The sequence below is a fragment of the Hevea brasiliensis genome, chromosome 7 (genome assembly GCF_030052815.1).
Source record: "Hevea brasiliensis isolate MT/VB/25A 57/8 chromosome 7, ASM3005281v1, whole genome shotgun sequence".
NCBI lineage: Eukaryota > Viridiplantae > Streptophyta > Magnoliopsida > Malpighiales > Euphorbiaceae > Hevea > Hevea brasiliensis.
Genome location: NC_079499.1, coordinates 8,434,359 through 8,459,173, shown reverse-complemented (window position 1 = coordinate 8,459,173; position 24,815 = coordinate 8,434,359). Strand labels below are relative to the sequence as shown.

At 32.6% G+C, this 24,815-nt stretch overlaps 1 long non-coding RNA gene across 5 annotated transcripts; it reads left to right on the top strand.

Annotated features, from left to right (window-relative positions):
• The first annotated feature begins 313 nt into the window (after positions 1 to 313).
• Positions 314 to 21,749, top strand: LOC110633352 (uncharacterized). Of its 5 annotated transcripts, XR_009150029.1 has the most exons (7): positions 314 to 489; positions 1,098 to 1,140; positions 16,923 to 16,964; positions 20,168 to 20,212; positions 20,787 to 20,847; positions 20,930 to 21,118; positions 21,234 to 21,749. It is a non-coding gene; the product is annotated as an uncharacterized LOC110633352 (long non-coding RNA). The 5 variants fall into 5 exon arrangements; XR_009150028.1 differs by lacking the exon at positions 16,923 to 16,964; XR_009150030.1 differs by lacking the exon at positions 16,923 to 16,964 and having other exon boundaries at positions 317 to 449.
• Positions 21,750 to 24,815: the final 3,066 nt, after the last annotated feature.

The window sequence follows — 24,815 nt, the reverse complement described above, 5'->3', positions numbered from 1 at the left end:
TGGAGAATTCTTATATTTAATTTAATCGTCACCAATGTCTACTCAGATGACAGTAAAAGAACTATGAAGGTATAAAAACAAAACTATTTTTCAACTTTTTGAAGTACCAAAAAAAAGAAAAAATTGCTAAACAGATGGGTACAATTTGAAAAAAATAAAAGATGGGTACATACGTGGAAAATCATTCACCAATCAAAGTTCCACGTTAGAAACGTAATTGTCAGAGTGGATGAGAAGTCAATTGCCTCCCATCATTATAGCACTAATCGCATTTGCTAAGCTAAGCTTTTTCTTTCTTTTTTCCAATATTGCTACTTCCCCTTCTTGTCTTATCATCTTCTTCCTCTTTGCAAGCAACTTTCTCTCCCGCTTTCATCTTAAAGAATCTTATACACTGTATACTCCATTTAAATGGTGCATTTTTTGGATCTGTAAAAGCCATTGAGCTGGTGCTTACCGGTGCTCTTGTGTTTTACTTTCATCATATATGTATGTATAATTTTATTGGAGGTTTAGGTTTGAATCTGTGATTTGTTTGATAAAAATGGTGTTACAAGTTTGAAGTTTCAAAATTACTTGGTATTTTATCTTCTTGTCATGTTGAGTTTGTAGGTTCGCTTATTGGTTGACCCGTGCAATTGTTGTCCTCTTAATCGATTCAGTTTTAGGTTTTCGTTGGACCTGCTTCTCTCTGTTGGGGAAGGAAACTACTTTTTCAGCTCTAGCTAATGTTTAGATCTCTTTGCTTGTTGTTTGGTTACTGAGGAAAAAAAAAAAATTTTTAAAATTTTTTTTCAGTGAATATATCAGCTACTTCCTTACGTTTCAGTTTTAAATCAACAAGCTGGATTAAATTATTTTTATTTCATTTGTATTTTTATAATAGAAATATATATATATATATATATATATATATAGAGAGAGAGAGAGAGAGAGAGAGAGAGAGAGAGAGGGGGGGGGGGGTACTTTATGGTCCCAGCTTCTTCATTAGGGTTCCGTTGAACTCTATTTTCCTCTCTTTTTGAGTGTTTCTGTGTTTCTCTTTCTCTGCTTTTCCAGCTTTTGTTATTCTGATAACTAAATCTCTTCTTTTTCAGGTGTTGTGCCTGGAGTTTTCTGGAACTTTGTTTCCATTTCTTGGTGAGGTTTTAAAATTTTTCCTCTCATGTTGGTAACATGCTTGTGCACTTATATAATTAAGACATGCTTTTCAATAATTTCCTGGGCTTAGTTGCCTAATTTTCAAGGTTTCAAATGTTTCATCGCATGTGATATTGTTTTATTATGACTATTTTTATTTCTTGAATAATTGAATTATTGTTTGCTATGCCAATTTTCGATATTTGGTGGATCATGTTTTCTGGATGTGCACTTGCTTGTCATAATTTACACCCTTGAGTGTCTGATTATTTTCTCAAGATAAAATGTTATTTCATGAACAAAGTAGGCAAGGAGTTGTTGGCATCAGCTCCCTCCTGCAGTTTGTGGTCATCATCTTCTAGCTCTTAGTCGCGCATAGCTGGCATGTGTATGTCTGGGTATTATTCCTCCTATTGATTATAGTGTTGATTCTTGGAAGTATCCTAGAAGTAGCAGTAGCAAAATGGCCCTCCCTTTCAAAGATCAGAATAGTGTAATCAATGGAGCCCCTGCATCCAAATGGCAATCTCTTCTCATTCCATATCCCAAATTTTGTTGCTGGCAGTCTCCTTGTTTTAAGTGTCTTTGTATCTTAGTGTTCATGGTGATGTACTAAGTTTCTCCTATGCTTTTACTTTGTTGCTTCTCATTTTGAGAGTTTCTCCTATTCCATATCCCAAATTTTGAGAGTTATGCTTCTCATTCTTTTGTTGCTTATCAAAAAAAAAAAAAAAAAAAAGTAGGCAAGGAGTTTGAAGCATTAGTATTTCTTTGATAGAAATCTAGAGAATGGTTAAAACTGAAAATAAATTATGAAAACAACTAAAAATTGAAGGAAACACAATTTTGTTATCATTAGACTTTTTAATAAGGTAAAAAGGGGGTTTCTTGGGGATCTTTCAATGGTCTATAATATTCAAGCATGGCTGTTATATTTTTTTATCTAGTTATGAGAGTTACATTGCTTGTGATAATTCTTGTTGTAACATACATAAGCTAGAGTTTTGTTTTTTCTTGTATTATGTCTTGAATTGAATCTTTGAAAAAGCAATAGGAGGACTCATTGACATGCTAATATAGTTTTGTGTGTGATCTTTCATGAACTCTAGTTACGACAAATATATGTACCAAAATTTTGTTCAAAAATTAAATTTGAATAAAGCAACTCTAGCACTCATGGTGACACTAATGGATTTTGTATGTTGTATTTGACAAAATCTAGATACAAGATCTACGTATTAAAACTCTATTCAACATTTGAGCTATAAACATTTGATCTATAACCTATCTAAAATCTGACCTAAAAAGTCAGTTTTCCAAACATTGAAAAATAGAACTGAAAAAGAATGGTCTCATTTATGTACCATTGGACAAAACTAGATCAACCACCCAAATTCTCAATTTTCTTTTCCTGATGTCTGTCTAAGTCATTCATGTAGAATCCCTAACCCTAATTTTGTTTTTCTTTTTGGCCTTTTAGCAGCATTTTGTTTTTATTAGGTTTTGAGAACCCCTGAAAAGTGTTTTTCACTAATATCTTATGCTACTTTATGGAGTTACTCAATTTCTATATCCACAATATCTCAAAATTTCTTCCCTTTTTTTTTTTTATAAATATTTGCTTTATTGGGAAAGAACAAATTATGTTATACTTTTTTGGTTTTTTTTTTTTAGGGTAAAATGTTGAACTTTACATCAGCAAAGTGTAAACTAGCTAGGACTAAAATCATAAATCTTTTTATGTAGTGTAGTCTATATAGGTGCAAATGATTTGCAACTTGTAGAAAGAGATGATTCTCATATATTTCAATTAATCTGTACATGGGTATTTATATACAATTGATTCCTATAATTGTGTTATACTAATTAGGAAGAAATCCTAAATAAGAAATCCTAAATAGGAATACAGAATACAGAATATACACAGAAATAATATAATGATTAACTTTCCATAACACTCCCCCTCAAGTTGGAGCATAGATGTTAATCATGCCCAACTTGTTACAAATGTAGTCAATCCTAGCTCCATTCAGAGCTTTTGTGAAAATATCTCCTAACTGCTCTCCAGTTTTGATATGTCCTGTTGAGATGATCTGTTGTTGAATCTTTTCACGAACAAAGTGACAATCAATCTCAAAATGTTTGGTCCGCTCATGAAATACCGGATTAGAAGCAATATGGAGAGCAGCTTGATTATCACACCACAATTTCGCAGTGGGGTCTTAAAACTGTCTCATCTAGTAATTGAAATATCCACATTACCTCACATACCGATTGTGCCATGGCTCAGTATTCGGATTCAAGACTAGATCGAGAAACTACACTGCTTCTTGCTTTTCCAAGACACCAAATTTCCTCCAACAAAAACGCAATATCCGTTGACCTCCTATCAACCTTAGATCCAATCGGCATCGAAAAACATTCAACATTTAAATGCCCATGATTACCATATAACAAACCTCTTCCTGGAGCTCCCTTCAGATAGCACAAGATTTGTCCCAAGGCTTCCCAATGAGCAACAGTTGGGGAAGACATAAATTGACTTACCACACTAACGGCATAAGCAATGTCGGAGTGATAAGGTAGTTCAATTTTCCTACCAATCTCCTGTATCTCTCTGGATCTTCAAACAACTCACTATCCCCTGCTAACAGTTGTAAATTTGGAGTCATTGGTGCACTAAAAGGCTTAGCACTTAATTTTCCTGTCTCTGTCAATAGATCAAGGACATATTTTCTTTGAGACAAGAAAATACCCTTCTTACTTCTCATAACTTCAATACCCAAAAAATACTTTAATAATCCCAAGTCTTTGGTCTGAAACTGGGTTTGAATGAAGGTTTTAAGAGATGAAATACCTGCAGAGTCACTCCCAGTGATGATAATGTCATCCACATAGACTACCAGGAGAATTAGACCAGCCTCAGATTGCTTATAAAATACTGAGTGATCACACTTACTCTTTTGCATACCAAATTCTGTCTTGCTTTCAATCTCCCAAACCAGGCCCTAGGACTTTGTTTCAAGCCATAAAGAGACTTCCGAAGCCTACAAACTTTACCCAACTCCCCCTGAGCAACAAACCCAGGTGGTTGCTCCATATACACCTCCTCCTGAAGATAACCATGAAGAAGTTGTGTCCTCAGTTTCAGTCTTTATCAGTACTAGAATGTGAGTCGTGTCAGTTTGCAAAACATCATCGTTTGCCTTCTGTGTCTAGAGTCAATAAACGGGCTTTATCCCCTTTTGAGTTAGTTCATTCTGATGTTTGGGGTCCTTGTTCTGTTACTTTTAAAACTGAATTTTGTTATTTTGTTACTTTTGTTGATGATTACTCTCGTGTTACCTGGTTATATTTAATGAAGAATCGTTCTGAGTTGTTTTCTATCTTTTGTGCCTTTTGTAATGAAATCAAAACTCAATTTAATATTTTTGTGCGCATATTAAGAAGTGACAATGCTAAAGAATATTTTTCAGCACAATTTCAGTCTTATATGACACAAAATGGCATTCTTCATCAGTCTTCCTGTGTGGATACCCCATCCCAAAATGGCGTGGCCGAAAGAAAAAATCGGCATCTTCTTGAGGTAACTCGTGCTCTTCTTTTCGGATGAAAGTTCCTAAACACTTTTGGGCGGATGCGCTTTCTACGGCATGTTTTTGATCAATCGTATGCCTTCTTCCTTAATGGGGATATTCCTTATCGCTTTGTTCCCTACAAAATCTTTGTTTCCGTTGAACCCGTATTTTTGGTTGTACTTGTTTTGTACGTGATGTTCGTCATGAGTTACTAAATTGGATCCAAAGTCTCTCAAATGTGTCTTCCTTGGGTACTCCGGATCCAAAAAGGGTACCGTTGTTTCTCTCCTACTCTTAATCGTTATCTTGTTTCGCAGATGTCACATTTTTGAGTCCACTCCATTTTTTCTCAATCATCCGTGTATGAGAGTCGGGGAGGAAGATGATATCTTAATATATCTTGTCAACCAATGTCTAGTCCTCTCTCACACCTATTTCTTCCGTCTCTAGACCTACTCGGCCTCCGTTGTTCATGTTTATTCCAGAGATTGGAGATTCCCGACTCGGATCCTCCACCACTACTTCGTTGGGAGATCCTGCACTCATACGATCATGATTACGATCTAGACTTACCCATTGCTCTTCGTAAAGGTAAACGTTCATGTACTTACCCTATCTCTTCTTTTGTTTCTTATAATCAATTGTCTTCTTGTTCTCGGTGTTTTGTTACTTCTTTAGGCTCTGATACCATGTAGAAAGAGATGATTCTCATATATTTCAATTAATCTGTACATGGGTATTTATATACAATTGATTCCTATAATTGTGTTATACTAATTAGGAAGAAATCCTAAATAAGAAATCCTAAATAGGAATACAGAATACAGAATATACACAGAAATAATATAATGATTAACTTTCCATAACACAACTAAAAGTATTTTTTTCATTGTTCAACCCAATTTATTGGAAGCCCTTACTTTTAAGCATCATCAATTGTGTTTGGCACTTGCACACAAGTGATGGCATGCTTTTTATTTCGGACACAAGTCCATGTAACTTCAACCTCTATCATTTTTTGCCAGTATGAGTTCTGATTTTTACTTTGAATTTTGAACTTCTGCAGACAACTCATAAACAATAATTACATGCATCAAGCATTTGAAAAATAAATATTATAACAATTTATACCTTATGTTCATTTGAGCTACTCCTTAGTGTTGAGTTTGAATTAATGCTCCATATGTTGTTGAAGTGTCAAAAAAAAAAAATGATGCTACAGCATGTAGGTCCTTCTACTAAAAAAAATGCATGCAAATAATTAAGATTTGCTAACAGTGGACTACTTAACAATAGTTACATGCATTATGAGTCCTATAAAAACTAATGCAACCTGTGGTTTTGGAGATAAATCAAGGCCATCACTTACATCAGATTTTGAACCAATATTTTTCTTCCTTACACTTCAGTTCACATGGACTGAATTCTAACTCAGCACAAGAGATTAGCACAACCAAGAACATTAGGGATGATATTGTTACAGTCTTGATTCTTAAGGTGCTGATTGCATTAAATTGTTGTTCATAAACAGCATTATGTAAGTGTATAAAGATAAGAAAATATAGAATAAAGCTTTTTCTGCTGCATGAAGATTCAAAACATTGACCTTTAAACTTTGATATAGATCTCTCATTATATTGTTATACATATATGCACATTTTTTGCATAGCTTATTGGCCTCCCATTGTCCTGACCTAACTATATGCTTCTAAATGTGCACTCATTCTCGTTTGAATGTGCATGCACATTTGCCTGTATAGATATATGTGCTCACACTTTGTTGTTACATGTAAGTGTATTGGCACAATAATTTGTATTATTAAGTATAACTAGTCTAATGGTGATTCCATATTTGCCGGTTTGGCATTTCACGATAACATAGCAAGTTGGTTACATATTATTTTTTAAGCCATAAATTTGCCCAGCTTTTCATGTGCGATAATACTTTATTTTAATTGCTAGAATTAGCATATTTAGTATTGACGCTGCCATTGATTCTCGGGTTGGCGAATATACTCGAGGTGGCTTGCAAGCAAGAAGAGAAGTGAGGTCGGTAACCTAAATGTGGCCATTCTGACGCTTAAGCTAGCGATTGCTTAAGACCTCAGAATAATGACTGACAAAGAATAAGAAAAATGAATTGCATACCTTGTAGGTGTTCAGGACCTATTTATAAGGCAAAGAAAAGTGCCTTTGCGCAATCTATGTGATTTTGCTAATTCATATCCAGCTATACCCTTCCATATGTTACAGAAATGCAACATACTACACCAATGATATTCTCGGGGTCAATCTAGATTCTGACGGCCTTTGTCAGAACTCTAAGTTCAATTTATTCGAACTCAATCCGAACTAGATTTCTCACAGTGTTGTCCGAACTTCTTATGTTCAGTGTTGTTCACACTCCTTGCGTTCGGTCTGCTCAAGTAATAAATCCAAACCTCTTATGATTGGATCGGATCTAGGGGATCCAAATCCTTTAAAATTGATTTGGATTTTGGGCTGTACTATATCAAGTATTTATTAATATTTAATTTTTTTTTACCATCATCCATTTTGGTGGTTCTTAGACTAATAGTATAGTTTCTATATATCCTTGAACTTACCTATTATTACCTTTAAGTATGCTAAGTTGAACATAGCTAATTTTCCTTTTCCTTGTTACTTTAGCTAACTAAATTCAACTAGATTTTAATTTATGTTTTCAAACTTGTTAGGATAAGTTGCTTAAATTTTTTTATTTCTTTAAATGATATCCTCGTGTAATCCTACTAAAGCTCAAGTTCCTTTTGTTATTGAATATGCTTCTTCTTTCTTACCATTATATCAATCACATATATAGTTGAACTATCTTAAAACCCTTCTTTCAATTGTAATTGATGGATGGCAACTCTATACCTTCTCTTTTATTGTTTTGCACATATTTTAACATCCCAACTTTTAGACATGGACTCATGAGTATCCAATGTTAATATAGCCAACGCTATAACAAAGAATGATGGTAAATATTTTACACGTGCAATTTTTTTTTAAAATCTTTTTTTTATGCGATATAAGTTTCATGTTCATATGGCACACCCATGGTGTTTCTTTGGTCATTTTAATCTTCTACAATTTTGTGTCAAACTTTTTTTTTTTTACTTGTTGGATTCTCTCCAAGATTTAGTTTTGCATGGTTTATAGTCTTTCAAATGCCTCCATCCATGTCGCCAATGAGTGCTACCATAAAGTAAGCAAGCTACATACTTGCCATGTGGTTTTACTCCACTATCCCTATTCCTTCACTTGAAACCAAATTTGGTGCTAGTTAGTTTGAATATGATCCATTCCTTTCACTCCAAAAGTCCTCACAACAATCACCATTCTCTCATTTGCGTCTTGGATCATATGATATTTTTGATAGATACTTTTTTCTTAGCAGTGCACACAACAAAACAATAGTTTGTAAGAGTCAAATATGCCTCTTCTTGTGCTCTATTTGGTGATGAACAATATCAATATAACAGGAGGCAAGGTCAATCAATGGAATTATAATATTAATACTTTAACTAATTCCAATGATTTAATAAAAGGAATAAATTTTAAAGTGTAATAGGTGTTGGAATTGATGAGATTTTCTTTAATTTATGGAATATGCTTATGAGAAAATCATATGATTGATTAGCTTAATTAATGCTTATATTAAGGACTGATTTAAGGAATGCTATGTGTCTTGTAACGCCCTCACCATAGGTAGTCCGTACATTTTACTATTCCAATGACTAATGTCCGTTCGGACAGTCAAAATTGCTGGAACTACACCTAAACTATAGTGATGAGGCATAAATTGAAGAAATAAATGTTAAGAAAATATAGGAAAATTTTGGAGAAAAATAAATTAAAGTTTCGAGGATTTATAAATTGGTACAAAAATAATAAAAATAACCCGATATGCATTATGAAGGGCATTTTGGTCATTTTACTCTTAGAGGTGAATTTTGACCTAAATGTCAAAATAAAATTTAGAAAATAAAAATAATTAACACAAATTAATATTATGAGTTGAATTAGGAAAGAAGAAGAAAAGAAAAGAAAGGAAAATAAAAAAACTTATGGCATTTGAAAAAAAAAATCTATATATATATATATATATATATATATATATATATATATATATATATATATATATAGCCATAAGTGACAAAAGCCACCAAACACCATCTTCTTCTCCACTCTTTCTCTCTCTCCCCCTCAAGTTGTCGCCCACCCTTGGTCCCTCATTTTCACCATTGTCATTCAAGCTCTAAGCTTGATTTCTCCCTCATTTCCTCACCAAAACCCATAACACTCTTCATTAAAAAGTGTATCCCTATGTCTAAGCTTTCCATTGATGAAATTTTAAGTCATTTGGACCAGTATAGAGAGAGTTATGACCAAATGAATACGTACTGTTCATTTGGTCATTTTCTGGGTTGGCAGTTTTAGTGACCCAACTTGTGCCAACAATTTGAATTGGTTAAAGGCAAAACTGGGTCAAGTGGTCTTCATGAAAAGTGTAGCCCTATGTCTAAGCTTTTCATTGATGAAATTTTAGGCCATTTGGACTAGTATAGATAGAGTTATGACCAAATGATTCATTTGGTCATTTTCTGAGTTGGCAGTGTTTGGTCATCCGGGTTTGGGCAGAGAATTGGTCATGATTTTGACAGAATTTGGGCAGGGTTTCTTCTTGAAAAATGAAGGTTTGGATGTCCCAAAACACCTCCAATTGGCCTCATACCAATTGGAGTCACACATTGTCAGTTAGGGTTCAACAAACACACTAGACTCATTGAGTCCCAACCTGCAGAAAATTTGACACTCCCAAAATTCAATCTCCTCCTTCTCTAAACTCCAAATAAGCATACATGTCACATCTATTGTCATCAATCTCAACACAATTAGGTCAAATTCAAAAATGTCACAAAATCCCCACTTTCAAGTGTACAACCCTAATTTCAAACATCAAATTCACATATATAACCATGAAATCAATTCCCACATATAATACCTTGTTAATTAACTTCCCTAACTAAACTAAAACCAACAAAATCCATCATTTTCATGGTTCCTCTAAGGCTGCTGAATTCAAAGGTTTCTTTCCCAAATTTTTCTTTTTAATTTCATGTAAATCTTCACTTGGTTTAGCATGATTTTCATGCTTAAAGAAGAGATCAAGAGTTTTGAGCACTAACCTTTTTTTGTAACTTATTAAACTTCAATTTCCTTGCTTCTTTTTGGTATCTATAGCTTTCTTAGGGTATGGGGAGTATTTTTTGTGAAGTGGGCTATGGGTTTTGGGTGGATTAAGCTTGAGAAATCAAGCTTGGAAGCTTGACAAAAATGGTGAAAAGGTGGGGGGAAAGTGTGTGCCGGCCATGGGAGAGAAAAAGAGAGAGAAGAGGTGGAGAAGAAGCTTGTGGTTGGTGGCTTTTGTCTCTATTGTCTTATATATTTATTTATTTTTGTGTACTTTAATTCTTTTAAATGCCATAAGCTCTTCTTTTCTCTTCTTTTCTTTTCTTTTCTTTTCTTTTCTTTCTCATTCTTTTCCTAATTTATTTCATAAATTTTAATTTATGTTAATTATTTTATTTTCTAAATTTTTAATTTGACATTTGGGTCAAAATTCACCTCTGGGGGTGAAATGACCAAAATGCCCTTCATAATGCATATTGGGTTATTTTTATTATTTTTGTACCAATTTATAAATCCTTTAAACTTTGATTTATTTTTCTCTAAATTTTTCCTATATTTTCTTAACATTTATTTCTTCAATTTATGCCTCCTCACTATAGTTTAGGTGTAGTTCCAAACATTTTGACTGTCCGAACAGACATTAGTTGTCGGAACAGTAAAATGTACGGACTACCTACGGTGAGGGCATTACAGTATGGGAATTCTTTAGAATTTTTTTCTTGTAAATGATTTATTCCAAATGAACTCATTATGATTCACAAAAAAATGATGTTGTGATGTTGAAGTTAAAAACTTCGGTGGTTTTTGGTATTTAGGTATTATAGATCCCTTTAATTTTTCCATATCCCATTTTGAATTGCTTTCTTAGGAGTTGTTGATTGCTTTTCTAACAACTTTTATGAATTGTGACCTATGCATATAAACAATATTCTCTAAATCAATGCCCATTTGAATGTGAGTTTAGGACATCATTTAATATCTTATGTTGCATTAGTTTTAAGAGTTCCTTGCAAGTTTTTGTGAGTGCATTGAGAATTCTATCCCCATTTTTTTTCAAGAGAGAGAACATAAATGAAATTATAAGATAAGAGCAACTCATGATTTGATATCCTAATACACTATGTTTCAATTGTATATTATTATATCTTATATGTCATAATACGTTGTTTTCTCTTGCTTTTTTGTATTAATTTGTAATACTGCTACTTTGCATGTTTGAGATTTCTCGCATAATTCTTCCCTAGAATTGTTTTTGCACTGCTTATTTTTTAGTGGAAATTTCTAATATCATCTAGTTTTGTTTGTTGTCTTCATCTTTTTATTTAAGTATAATATGAATTGCAACCAAGTAGTAAATGTTTTCTAAATTTTAGATCTTTGCTAATAATATTATATTGGTTTAAAACATGATGGCTTGATTAAATTGCTCACTTGCGTTCCTATTAGCTAACATTGTTTCATGTCATCTAGGAGATTGTCACTTGCTTCAAAATAGACATGTTGATGATCATATTTGTTGTTTATTAGATAATTTCCCACGCTATGTGAACACAACAAATGAAGTGATGTTCTTAGCTTGAGTTTTTTTGGAAAGTTATTAACTTGCAAAATTAGATGTTATGAAAGAATTGTTTGCTGCAACAAGATCTGGAGTTAGATATTAGCCTAAAAACTAAAGTTATTAAAGGCTTAAGGAGAACTAAGGCGCCAAGGGATCCTGGAGCCTAGGCGCAAGGTGAAGGCACGCGCATGAGCTAGGTAAGGAAAAAAAAATCAAAGTAAAATAAATGTGAATATTCCATCAAACTTCAAATAACATAAAGCTAAAATTAATAATAACTAATAAACATTCAAGTAATAATATATTAAAACTTGAATAGTCTTTTAATATTTCATAACTAAAGTTAAGCAATTATAAAATAGCTACTCTTCAATCTTCATCAAGAGTAGCATCATAATTTTCTTCATCTTTTTCTACACATTCATTCTCTTAGTACTCATCTTCAACTTAGTCACTAGCTATACTAATTTTGAAAACTTTTATATTGATAAATTTGGAGTTAAGTGGTTGTGCTTTTTGTCAAAGAAAATACTCGCCGAATGTGGAAATAAAAAAGGCGTGCATTTCTAGCCTCATGCCTAGGCACATAAGGTGAGGGCCTAGTGCATATCACCCACCTTTCTCTTGAAGAGGAGCTAGGGCTGGAGCCTCGTGAGCCTGAAACCTAAGGCTCGCCTTTAATAACTAAGCTAACAACTAGGATGAGGTTTGGTTTAACCTCATGGCCTTGAATTCAACTATTGATTGTTAGTTTTAATTTGTCAAATCCCTTGCGTATGGATCAAATCTATAATATTTTTATTATTCTTAATGATTGCTGGTAATAAATTGCTAAGGCCACTTATGTAGATCAAATGAAAAATATATCTAATGGAAAGTTTGGGGAATCGTTAAAATTCTTGACATCATTGTCAAGGCTAATATGGTTTAGAACCCTGACCCACTAGCTGATGTAGATTCTAGAGATGGCTTGAATGAGTTCTAAAGGTTTCTATTAGTGGCTTTTTATGATGTGGCTAGTGGTGGAGTTACATACTGGTTGAGTTTAACTTTACTTCACTTTGTCAAGTCTAGCTACGGGCGTGGGTCATGACTTATGGTGGAGTTAGATATTGTTCTAGCCTAACTTTGAGTGACATGGTCAAGTCTAGCGTCATTATAATTGTTGGGTGTGTATTCTATATGGGCTTTGTCATGACATTGTCACTATTTTCTAACAAAGAGGTAATATAATGTATCACCTTGTGATCTACAATGTATGTAGTTGTTTCTAAAAAATAATCATGTTCATGGGCTTTAGGGTCTATTAAGCTTGACTTGACTCAACTCTAAAAATGGTTTCTTGGTCCATCGGATTCATAGTTCGTTAAAGTTGGGCTAGGCTGAGTCATGATTACATGCATTTTATGTTTATATATATATATATATATATATATATATATATATATAATTTCACTCACATTGGCTAAGCTTGGGCGAATAAGTAGGTCTTGTCATTCAAATACGTGAAAGAACAAGAGTACCAGAAGTAGCTATAAGAAGAAAGGTGGTTGGAATAGTTAGAAAGTTGTTAGTTTGCTGCAAGGGTTTTTAGTTAGTAATTACAGCTATAACGACTCATTACAGCTTAATGAGGAGAACATAAAGCATCTAAAATGTACAGATTGTGACGGCTCTTACCCGTATACTATATAGCCGAGTAAAAAGTGCCACATTCGGTGCCGGAGCACCCTATCTTGTTTTATCATATCTATTGTAAATTTTTGATGTCATTTAAAACATGTATTCAATGTGTGAAAATTTTTTTTTTTATATCTTATTTCTGTGGAGACCCGGATAGAGCATCCCCTGTTTTATTAGCATCTGGCGGGTTTTCACTAATCACCTGTTACATGTCCATATCATATTCTCTTTTATCATATCATTCACAACTATTTATGAGATCTCAAAATGAAGTATCATCTATTGCATTCATATGGAAATTCATAGATAATAAATTACAAGTTTTCATTTCAATCTCAAGTTTAATTTCAAGTCCAAAATGAAATACATCATAAACTAGTAATTACATCATGACTAAACATAATAAACCAAAATACTAGTCTATATATGGGCCCTACCAAAATATAACTGTAGAGGTGACTAGTAAACACTGGCAGATCTGATTGATCTCTATGTGAGCACTACTACTGCTGGCCATTCTGGATCGATCTCCAGTACGCTACTGAAAACTAACGCGCTAAGCATAACGCTTAGTGGTGCATAATTTATAATAACAATAATTTAATAATTTAAATAATAATTGTAAATTCATAATTTCTGTGTCTTTTACATTTTTATTTCACTTTGGGAACAATTTAATTTATCAGGATCTTTTCTATTTACTTATTGTATATTCAATCTTAATTAATGATTTTCAATGCCCAAGAAACCTATAACAAATTATAAAAGCTGGATGCATTGGTATATACTGGTTAGACAGCCATATGTCTATCCAAAGATATCGTCTGTCGAGCACGAGGTCACCGTCGCACGAGACCATTATCGGAGCTTGTAAAGCCAGAAATAAAGTAGGCACAATGGCCAGTAAGTAGGCATATAGCCTGTAGAACAATCATACCAGACATATATTGTCAGTTCATGATTTTCTCGATAGGCAGTACTGCTATCTGTAGTCCCTAATTGGTATACCAATTTATCTAACTAAATAAATAAGTCTAGGTATACTATGGGCAATTAAATATTTTTAATTAATTTAGCACTATTCACTGTTACTATTTTCTAGTACTGTTCATTGGTACCATTAATTTCATATTAATAAGACATTAGTCCTAATTTACATATTCATATCATTTTTAATATTTAAATTTTCCTTATGAGCGTTTTAATTATCATATATAGCATTTTTTCCATGAACCTTTCTTTAGGTTCATTTTGATGTGTTATCTTTATCTAGGAATTTGACTAGGTTAGGATGTCTATTTGGTCACACTTCCTTCATAATAAATGCTCCTCTATGTTTAAACTTGAATTTCAGTTTTTGAATCACTGAATTTGGGGTTATAGAACTCAAGTTATGGTCAAAATACCATAATTGGTCCCTTTGCCTCTAAGCTGTCCAGAATTTATAATTTCTGGTCAATAAACTTTGACCAGTCATTTGATCATTTTATGTTCATTTTTAGACTTAGGTTCCTTCACAAGATATGTTCCTCTATGTCTTAGGGACTCCCAGGTACAATTTCATAATTTTTCAAGCTTGGTATAGTGAGTTATAGTCAGTGTATTAACCTGGACTCTCAGGCTATAAAGGCAATAACCAACTTCAGGGCAGTATGTTTGACCCTCTTTTTAGGGTCTTTACACTTAGAATTTGGCAAAGGAGTCTAATCAATGTTGTAGCCCTAAGTATCATGTTTCCGGATCATACTGGCACATCTCAAATGGAATTTCCTAGTGGGAGTTATAACCAAATGAACACACGGTATCAAATGACATTCTGGGTTCAACTTAACATTTTCCAGATTTCAATTTCTAATTTTGGCTAATATTTTCCCTATGATGCAATGGTTTCTAGAGCTTGGTCAAAACATAAAAATTGTTGTGCTATGTCTTATAAAACTTTTGGCACTAGTTTCACTCAATTTGCAGCTTTGGAGACCAAGTTATGGCATTTTTGCTAAAACTGGTCAAGCATACCAAAGGAACAGTATTTTGGACAATTTCTGGGTTGGCAGTTTTAGTGACTCAACTTGTGCTAACAATTTGATTTGGTTAAAAGCAAAACTGGGTCAAGTGGTCTTCATGAAAAGTGTAGCTCTATGTCTAAGCTTTCCATTGATGTAATTTTAGGTCATTTGGACACGTACTGTTTATTTGGTGATTTTCTGGGTTTCAATGTTTGGTCATCCAGGTTTGGGCAGAGAATTGGTCATGATTTTGGCAAAATTTGGGCATGGTGTCTACATGAAAAATGGGCTATTTTGAGTCTATTTTCACTTCCAATTGGCCTCATACCAATTGGAGTCACACATTTTCAGGGTCAATAAACCCACTGGACTCATTGAGTCCAAACCTGCAGAAAATTGAACACTCCCAATATCTCAATTCCTTCAACTTCCTTACTTCAATTTGCATGCAATACACTTCTATAAGCAACAATTTTAACTCAATAGGTCAATTTCAACATGTACACCAAGTCCTCAAGCATTTACACAAACCCTAATTTTCAAAGTTTTAAATTTTCACAAACACTACACAATCAAACACCCAAATATTTCAACTTATCACACATTCTCATGGAACTAGTTTTCATCACTTAAAAGCAATAAACTTCAAGTTCCATGGCTGCAAAAAATTCAAGGGTTCTTTCCTCTAGATTTTCTTTTTGTTTTAATGATATTTATGCTTGGCTAAACATGCTTTTCATGTTTAATAAAGAGAAGAAGAGAGATTAGTGCACTAACCTTACTTGAGCTTCCCTAACTTCAAATTTCTTGCTTCTTATGGGTATCTATAGTTTTCTTATGGAGTGGGGAGTATTTTTTGTGAAGGGTGCTAAAGGTTTTGATGGGTAGAAGCTTGGGAAATCAAACTTGAAAGCTTGAATATCAATGGAGGAAATGGGGGACAGGGGTGCTAGAGGAAGAGAGAGAGAAAGAGTGGAGAAGAAGATGGAGTTGGTGGCTTTTGTCTTCTAATGGGTATATATATATATATATTCTATTGTGTACTTTAAATTTTAAAATTTTCATAAGCTTTTTTTCTTTTCTTTTCTTTTCCTTTCTTTTCTTTTCTTTTCTTTTCTCTTCTCATTTTCTAAATTCAAATTCATAAATTTAATTTATGTTAATTATTTTATTTCCTAATTTTAATTTGACATTTAGGTCAAAATTCACCTCTAGGGGTGAAATGACCAAAATACCCTTCATGGTGCTCATTGGGTTATTTTTATTATTTTATAAAAATTAATAAATTCTCTAAATTTTATTTTATTTTCTCAAAATTTTTCCTACATTTTTTTAATATTTATTTCATTAATTTATGCCTCCTCACTATAGTTTAAGTGTAGTTCCAGACACCCTGATTGTCCGAACAGACATTAGTCATCGGAACAGTAAAATGTACGGACTACCTTTAGTGAAAGTGTTACACAGATGATTGCATTGAATTTCTCTATCTTATTCTTCTACTACACTCTTATTGTACAATGTTTACCTTGGCATAGATTTTTTTTATGTATCTAAAATGTACAGATGAGTGCATTGAATTTTTCTATCCTATTTTTCTTGTACGCTCCAAAGTTTTTTTTTTTTGGGTCAATTTTTTTTTGTGACAATTTTATATCCAATTAATTATACTTTCAATTAAGGGGTAAAGAAAGGATACTAATATTGGTTGTAACACTGATTTTATGTACTATGCAGATAATTAGGTCTGACAATATTTTTCTATTGACTAGACACCAGGTATTTATCACCTTCTATGATTATTTTTTTATTTTATTCACTTTTTAGAGCACTCTAATGACTGTGAGAGTGGAGGGAGAAAGGAGAGCAATGGTTTGATTTGAAGATACATATAACTTCATTTTGACCCACTAGCTGATGTAGATTCTATAGGTGACTTGAATGAGTTCTAAAGGTGTTTGTCATTAGCTTCTTACGGTGGGCCTGGTGGCGGAGTTAGATATTGGTTGAGCCTCACTTTCGGTCTCATTGTTAAGTCTACCCTCATATTAATTTGTTGGCCTTGTAGTTTATACGGACTTGGTTAATGACACAGTGGGGTTAGATAGCAATGGAGTTTAACTTTGGATCACATGGTCAAATCTAGCCTCATCTTAATTGATATGTAGTCTATATGGACTTGGGTCGTGACATTGTCACTATTTTCCTATCTTGGCAAAAGAGGTACATAATGGAGTACATTGTGACCTATAATGTATGTAGTCATTTTTTCAAAATAATCATGTTCATGGGCTTGAGGCTCTATTAAGCCTGACTTGACTCGACTTTAAAAACAGGTCCTTGGTCAATGTGATTCACAGTTTGTTAAAGTTAGGCTAGGCTGAGTCGTGATTACATGCATTTTATATATTTTTTTAATAATTTTATTCACACGGGCTAAGCTTGGGCAAATAAGTAGGCCTTATCATTCATGGTACCATAAGGTGCTGTGAGAAAAAAAGTGGGTCAAATAGTTAGAAAGATGGTAGTAGGCTATTAGTTTGCTGCAAGGGTTTTTAGTAACAGCTCATTAGAGCTTATTGAGGAGAATATAAAGCATGTAAAATGTACATGCTTTTTTTTTTTTTTTTTTTTTTTGCCAACTGTCTTTTGCATTGAATAACAAGATTTTTTAGCTTTGTCTTTCTTTTGGTACTCTTATTCTTTAATGTATGCCTTGGCATAAAAGGCCGTGACTTGTCCCACCTAATGACAATGTCTGCTCAAAGCTAATGGAATTATTTTGAGGTCAAAGTTTGTTTCATAAAATCTTTATATCCAATTAATTATACTTTTAATTAAGGGGTTAAAGAAAGAATACTAATATTGGTTGTAGCACTGATGTCATATACTATGAAGGTAGTTAGGTTTGACAATACTTTTATATTTGATGTGGCTATGAATTTTCATTCAATCTCACCCGACACAAATCAACTAAAATAACCACTGTCCTAATCTTTGTTCGAGTCATGAGCACGTCAGTTTGTATTACCTTGGTTTTTCTTGCTTCTCATCTTATGCGTGTGTTGATACATATATTAGATTGTAAGAGATGTATATATATATATATATATAAAATTTTAGATTTTGCATATGGATATTGGACAGCATGACATGTTAAAAACGTGGCTTTTATAGTACATTCAGATTGGCATATTGGTGGTAAAGCTCTGAGAACATTGTGAAAATAGAGGAGACAAAACATTGTGGCATATTTATCATGTTCTGTTTACTTGTATTCAGCAGCTGAAGCAAGTCCTATTATAACAAGCTCAACATGTTTTTGATTTCATCTATAAGTATTGAAGGCTAATGGGTTTATAAAATTCATGTGAAAATGCTGGATTGGTGTTAAAAGACGAATACTGAATTTTGTACTGGAGGACTAGAATATGGAATAACATCAAGAACACAGAGTTAAGGGTATTTTTCTAGTATATATTATGATTGGCGTTACTTCTTATTTCTCAATATCTATACAATCAGACTCTTCAGGTTCAGGGGCAGCTTGTTTTGTGTAGACCAGCTGTTGTTGCACTCTTCCCCTGGAGAGCTTTATGATTAGGTGGATAAATAGATCACAATAAGGTGGCAAAGTTGGGGCTCACGCCAATCTAATGTATAATCTTAATTGGTGTTCTTCTTTGTCCCCTAAGTTTGGAGAATTTTCTTGCAATGGGTCATGATCTCCTTTCCAGCAATGAAATTTTTATTTTTCAAGGAAAAATTAAACTGTTGGAAAGTTCTTATATTTAATTTAATCTTCTCCAAGTTCTGCGAGATGACAGTAAGAGAACTATGAATGTATACGACAAACCTAATTTTCAATTTTCAAATGTACCAAATAGAAAAAAAAATTGCCAAACAGAAGGGTACTTGCTTTAGGCTCATATATTCAAAGAGTAAGAAGGATGGGTACAATGTGAAATAACAGAAGAATGGGTACACAGGTGGAAGAACATGCACCAATCAAAGTTCCACGGTGGAAACGTAATTGTCAGTGCGGAAGAGAAATCAATTCCCTCCATCATTATACCACTAATCGCTTTTGCTAATCTTTTTCTTTCTTTTGCCCCATTTGGCCGTTTCACCTTATCTTATCATCCTCTTCCTTGCAAAGAAAGCACCTTTCTTTATTGCTTTCAACTCGAAGAATCTTATACACTGTATCCTCCATTTCAATTGTGCATTTTTTGGATCTATAAAAGCCGTTGAGCTGGTGCTTACCGGTGCTCGTGTTTTATTTTCACCATTTATGTATGTATTCTTTTATCGGCGGTTTAGTTGTGAATCTTTTTAGAAAAAAAAAGGGTATGTATCTGTGATTTCTTTGATAAAAATCGTTTCAAAGGTTTGAATTTCAAAATTACTTGGTATTTTATCTTCTGGGCATGTTGAGTTTGTAAATATTATTGAGATTTTGATCATGCTTCGCTTATTGATTGACGCGTGCGATTGTTCTTTTGTCTTATTCGATTCAGTTCTTTTGTCGTTTGGTCACTGAGAAAAAAACAAATTTTTTGAAAGATTTTTTTTTTCAGTGAAAAATTTTAGCTACTCGTTCACGTTTTAGTTTTAAAATCAACAAGCGGGATTAAATTATTTTATTTCATCGGTTTTTATTATAATAAAATTTGCTGGACTATATATATATATATATATATATATATATATATATAAAAGAGAGAGAAAAGATATGGCACTTTATGGTCCCAAATTTATTGAACTTCTTCAGTTGAAGGGTTCATTAGGGTTCCGTTGAATTCTATTTTCCCCTCTGTTTGAGTGTGTGTTTCACTTGGGATACTGAACATGCTCTACCTTTTTCTTTTCCAAATTTTCTTTTGCTCCTTTTAGGTTGTTGCAATTTCTGTGTTTTTCTTTCTTCAGTTTTTTTCAGCTTTTGTTGGTCTGACAACCGAATCAATGTCTCCTTTTCTCAGGTGTTGTGCCTGGAATTTTCTGGAACTTTGTTTTTCCATTTTCTGGTGAGGTTTTAAAATTCCTCTCATGTTGTTAACATGCTTGTGCACTTATATAATTAAGACCATTTGCTTTTCAATAATTTTCTAGGTTTAGTTGCCTAATTTTTCAAGGTTTTAGATGTTTCATTGTATGTAATATTGTTTTATTATGAATATTTTTATTTTTTGAGTAATTGAATTATTGTTTGCTATGCCAATTTTCGATATTTTGTGGATAATGTTTTCTGGATGTCCACTTTCTTGTCATAAGTGGCAAGGGGTGCACCCTTGAGTGTCAATCTCTTGCCTGCAGACATAAGGTTGAGTGGCTTGTGCTTCCACTTATCACAATCCAACAAGCAATAGAACAAGTTTCACTTTCTTGCTTAAAGAAATTAATACTTTTTAAATGGTCACCTGGGTATACTTGAATATTGGCAATGAGTTTATCACTGTTGTGCTTAGATGGTGTTGCAATTTCTGCTGCTTAGGACGGTTAGAATATGAATGAATGAGATAATTTTGCTTCAATTCTTATCATCATGTGCTGGTAGAAAGATATCTAAGTTGTTTCAATGAGTTATTGATATGGTTTCAGGTTGCTTTGAAAGATTCTAGTTATGAAGATTTCCTAGTTATTGGGTCATCTCCTTTTCATGGTAAGCAGATTAAAATTTCTCAAATGTTTGTCATCTAAATAGTTTTTATCTGCATTTTATCTTATTATACCCTTTTTGGCAGGTTGCCTTAGCTTTGGCATAATTGGTTGACGATGAGAGAGAGCACACTTGTTAGCATTCATGCTGTGGGCATGGCTGTCTACAGGTGTGCTTTCTATCGTCGTCATACAATATGCTCAAAGAAGGTTTTATGTTTATTGGCACATGGCTGAGAAAATGATCCTAACATCTTGCTATAGCTGGAACTCAGGTTTTGATTTTCTCTGATTCAGACTTTATGGTACCTTTAGCTGACTACATTATGCATTACTCATGTTATTATTAGCTTTTGATGCTTACTTTGATAGGAGACTAATATCTTGCAGTAAAATGATTTCGTTTGCTTGTTGATTGAGAAGTGAACAGTTGTTTTAAATTAGTAGCAGATGTAAGACAACAGTGAAGAGAGATCATCCTATTGCTGATGTGGGCTGTAAATGCTGTAAGTAGGTCTTTTTTTCTTGCTTGTTTGAAACATTGTATGGGCGATCAATTTGTTTCCCTTTGGATCTCATGTACTACTAATTCATTTACCTTTCTCCTCCTCCTCCCGCCCCACCCCTTCCCCAAAATTAATAATAATAATAATAATAATAATAATAATCATTGGTGCATAGTTAGGCACTTTGGCTACTTCATAGAAGATAAAAGTGCAAGCTTCAACTCATATTGAGTGGTATTAGTATCACCTGTATTTGAGCATTTGTTTGTATAGTGAAAGTTAAGACAATTTATTCTCAACTATATTTTCTACAATGTGTGACCTTGAACTTTTACTTATGGGTGTTTCAGTTTTCAGTTTGTGTCTGCCTTAGAACCCAAACTGAACCGAACTTTCGGTAGGGTTGTATTCCAATTCTTTGATATTTTGGTTTTGATTTGATTTGATTTTTGGTGCTTCGATTCCAGTTGGGTTCAGTTTCAGTTCTTGAAATAATTTATGCAATTGGTGTCATGGAAAGTTGTACTTGAATTACCATGAATTACTGTTTACACTTTAAAGTTAGCTACTAATATGCAGTATATTGTATAATATACATTTTAGCTATTTTTTAATTATATAGTCATTAATTAGAAAGTATTATACAATATACTAACACACTTATAATTAAGGACTATAACGTGATTTAATGTATACTTAGAAAATGTAGAGATACGAATGATAATTTTAGGTTGTATAATCAAGATTCGAATCAAGAATCAAGTCAAATTTTAATATTCGAAAAAAATTCTTTAAATTAATTAAAAATGACATATATTCTAAAAAATAAGTAAAAAATGTCAGAATAACATATTTTCATAAATATAGAATTATCATTTAGCTAATTAGAAGTATACTTTATAGTAGAACAATATATTCTTATTATGTTATATAGTTTTATGTTATGAATTATGAACTTGTAGACAATGATTATCATTGTGCATGTGTTGAAACTCTCATTTAAATTTGATAAAATAATTAAATAATAAAAAAGGATAGTGAATTAAATTAAAAGGTTAGGATATATTAATATAAAATGTCATAATTTGACAACTATAATTAGTGAAGTAAATTAACAAAAAAAATAAATTAAAAGAAAAGGGAGGGGTAAAAAATGGCCAATGGAAGGAGAAGATTTTATGTGCATTTCTCATAGTATAAATAAAGTGAAATCTTAAATTTTGAAGCTATAGGGTCTAATAACCTTTTAGAAAAAGAATTGATCGAATTAGTTAATTAGTATCGGTTCACTTGATTCATTATGTACATTTGCGATTCATCCCATAGATTTGAATTATTGTGATGGGGAATCGAATTGAATTGTATGAATCAAATTGAGAATTATAAGATTCTAACAATAGTGATATATATACACATGTATAAAATCAGTTCTTCATTTTAGTACGATTTTGGTTTGGTTATTAGTGAATAACCAAGTACTAAACCAAAATAGAAAAATAATAAGATTCAGTACAGTTCTTCTATTCGGGACCCTTGAGAATCGTGCACTACTTTTGACAATCAAATGTACTTGTCAAGTATCATATTTGGGAATTTGTTAAAGTCTGGTCTTAAGTTATACATTGCACTCATATTAGTTTTAGTTGCAATATTTGATAAGATACTTAAGCTGAAATAGTTTAATTAGTTGGAAATTTGTCATAAAGTAGGACATATACTTTTTTCCCCTTAAGTTCTACAATAGATCATATGGTGAATATTTGATGCATGACTAAAGTAAGTAGACTGAGAAGAACGAAAAGAAGAAAAAAAAAAAAAAAAGAGAGAGAGAGAGAGAAGAGAATACACAGAGGAAGAAAAAGGAAATCAATTATCTGTATTGAAACCAAAATATACTAATTAGTATCAAACACTGGATAAAACCTCTTTGAAGTAACAAACTATTCAGCTTAAGAAGTTGGATTTCTTTGAAAGTAAATGAAACAATTGTTAGTTTACTAAGTGGTAAACAGTTAAAAGGAACGTGGAATTTTTGACCTGTCGACTTAAATCTTTGGAAGTAACTTAGTAAGGAGTCTGTGGGGTTAGTAAGGTAAACTTCAACGGTGGATGTGAGATGATTTCTAAAGCAATATTCAATTACTTGTCTACATTAAATTTATATTGAAATGATAAGGATGATACTTTATATTCTAGTAAATTTCCCATAAACTTGAATGAATTGAGCCAAAAAAAAAAAAATAGTGCACATCTTAGGTAAACATATATAAATCAAGAAATTCTAGTAAATTCGAACACTGAAATAATTTTGTACTAAACAATCAGCATGCCACTTCTTGGAGTAAATACTGATATATGACAAGTAAAGCAACTGGCCTACTGGTACTAATATAATAGACAAATATCAAGCAATTGATGAGTTTTAGAGTTCAATTTAAAGGAGGGAGCGAGGTTAGGTTTAAGAGTTTGAAGTAGAGCTGATTTGAGTGGGAAAAAGAAGAAATAGGCCGCTGTATTTGAAGTTGTGAACAGTATCTGTGGTTTTGTAGTATTGGAGAGAAAATCAAAGAGAAAAGAGAAGAGGAAAAAAAGAAAAAAAAATAAGCCCACAAGCCTTCCAAATTTAGATACTCAAAATTCCTTTACTAAAAGCTAAGAAAATAATTAACTAGTTGTTCAACAATGACTGCTACTTAGTAGGAAAATACTAATAACTAAATCGGAAGCAAACAACCTTTTCAATAAATTAAAAAAAAAAAATCCTATTGAGAATAAATATTCATAAATAGTACCAAATCCAAATTTCCTAAACAAGATCCTAAACAGGAAGCCACATAATAGTCTTAAATAGAAAAAATTTACAAGAAAATTAAAATTTTCAAAATAAGAAAATTTCATCTAAACTTGTTTTTCATGAACTGCATTAAACAGGTATTGTGTGAACAAAATAAAGCCCTAATTATCAATAAACAATTTGTGTTGTATTTATTATTTATATATTACATAAAAACTTAAAAATTCAAAAATTTGTGGCTGAAATTAAACTTATAAGAAAGGCAATCATACCTCTTTACTTGGAGAGAACTTTATCTCAAGATTTACCAGTAATACCATATGATGTGATGACAAATTTACAATCTCTTGCAATCATCATCAATGGTTTGAAATCAAAAGGGACCTAAATATTACTTCTTATTGAAACCAGCATTCCAAAGTTTGAACTATGTCCAGGTGCAGTGTCATACCCAAATTACTTCAAAAATTAAGGAAATTCACACATTTAAATGCCATATGTATAGTTGGCCATTTTGGCATCACCTATATCTCATGTTAGTGTAGTGAAGGATTCTTGGTATACCTTTTAGTATGACAAAAACTGGATTATGAGATTTGAGTTAATTTTTTTTGCCACATTCATTAATAGGGTAAACATTTGGATTATGAAAATTCATGTTTCATATTCACC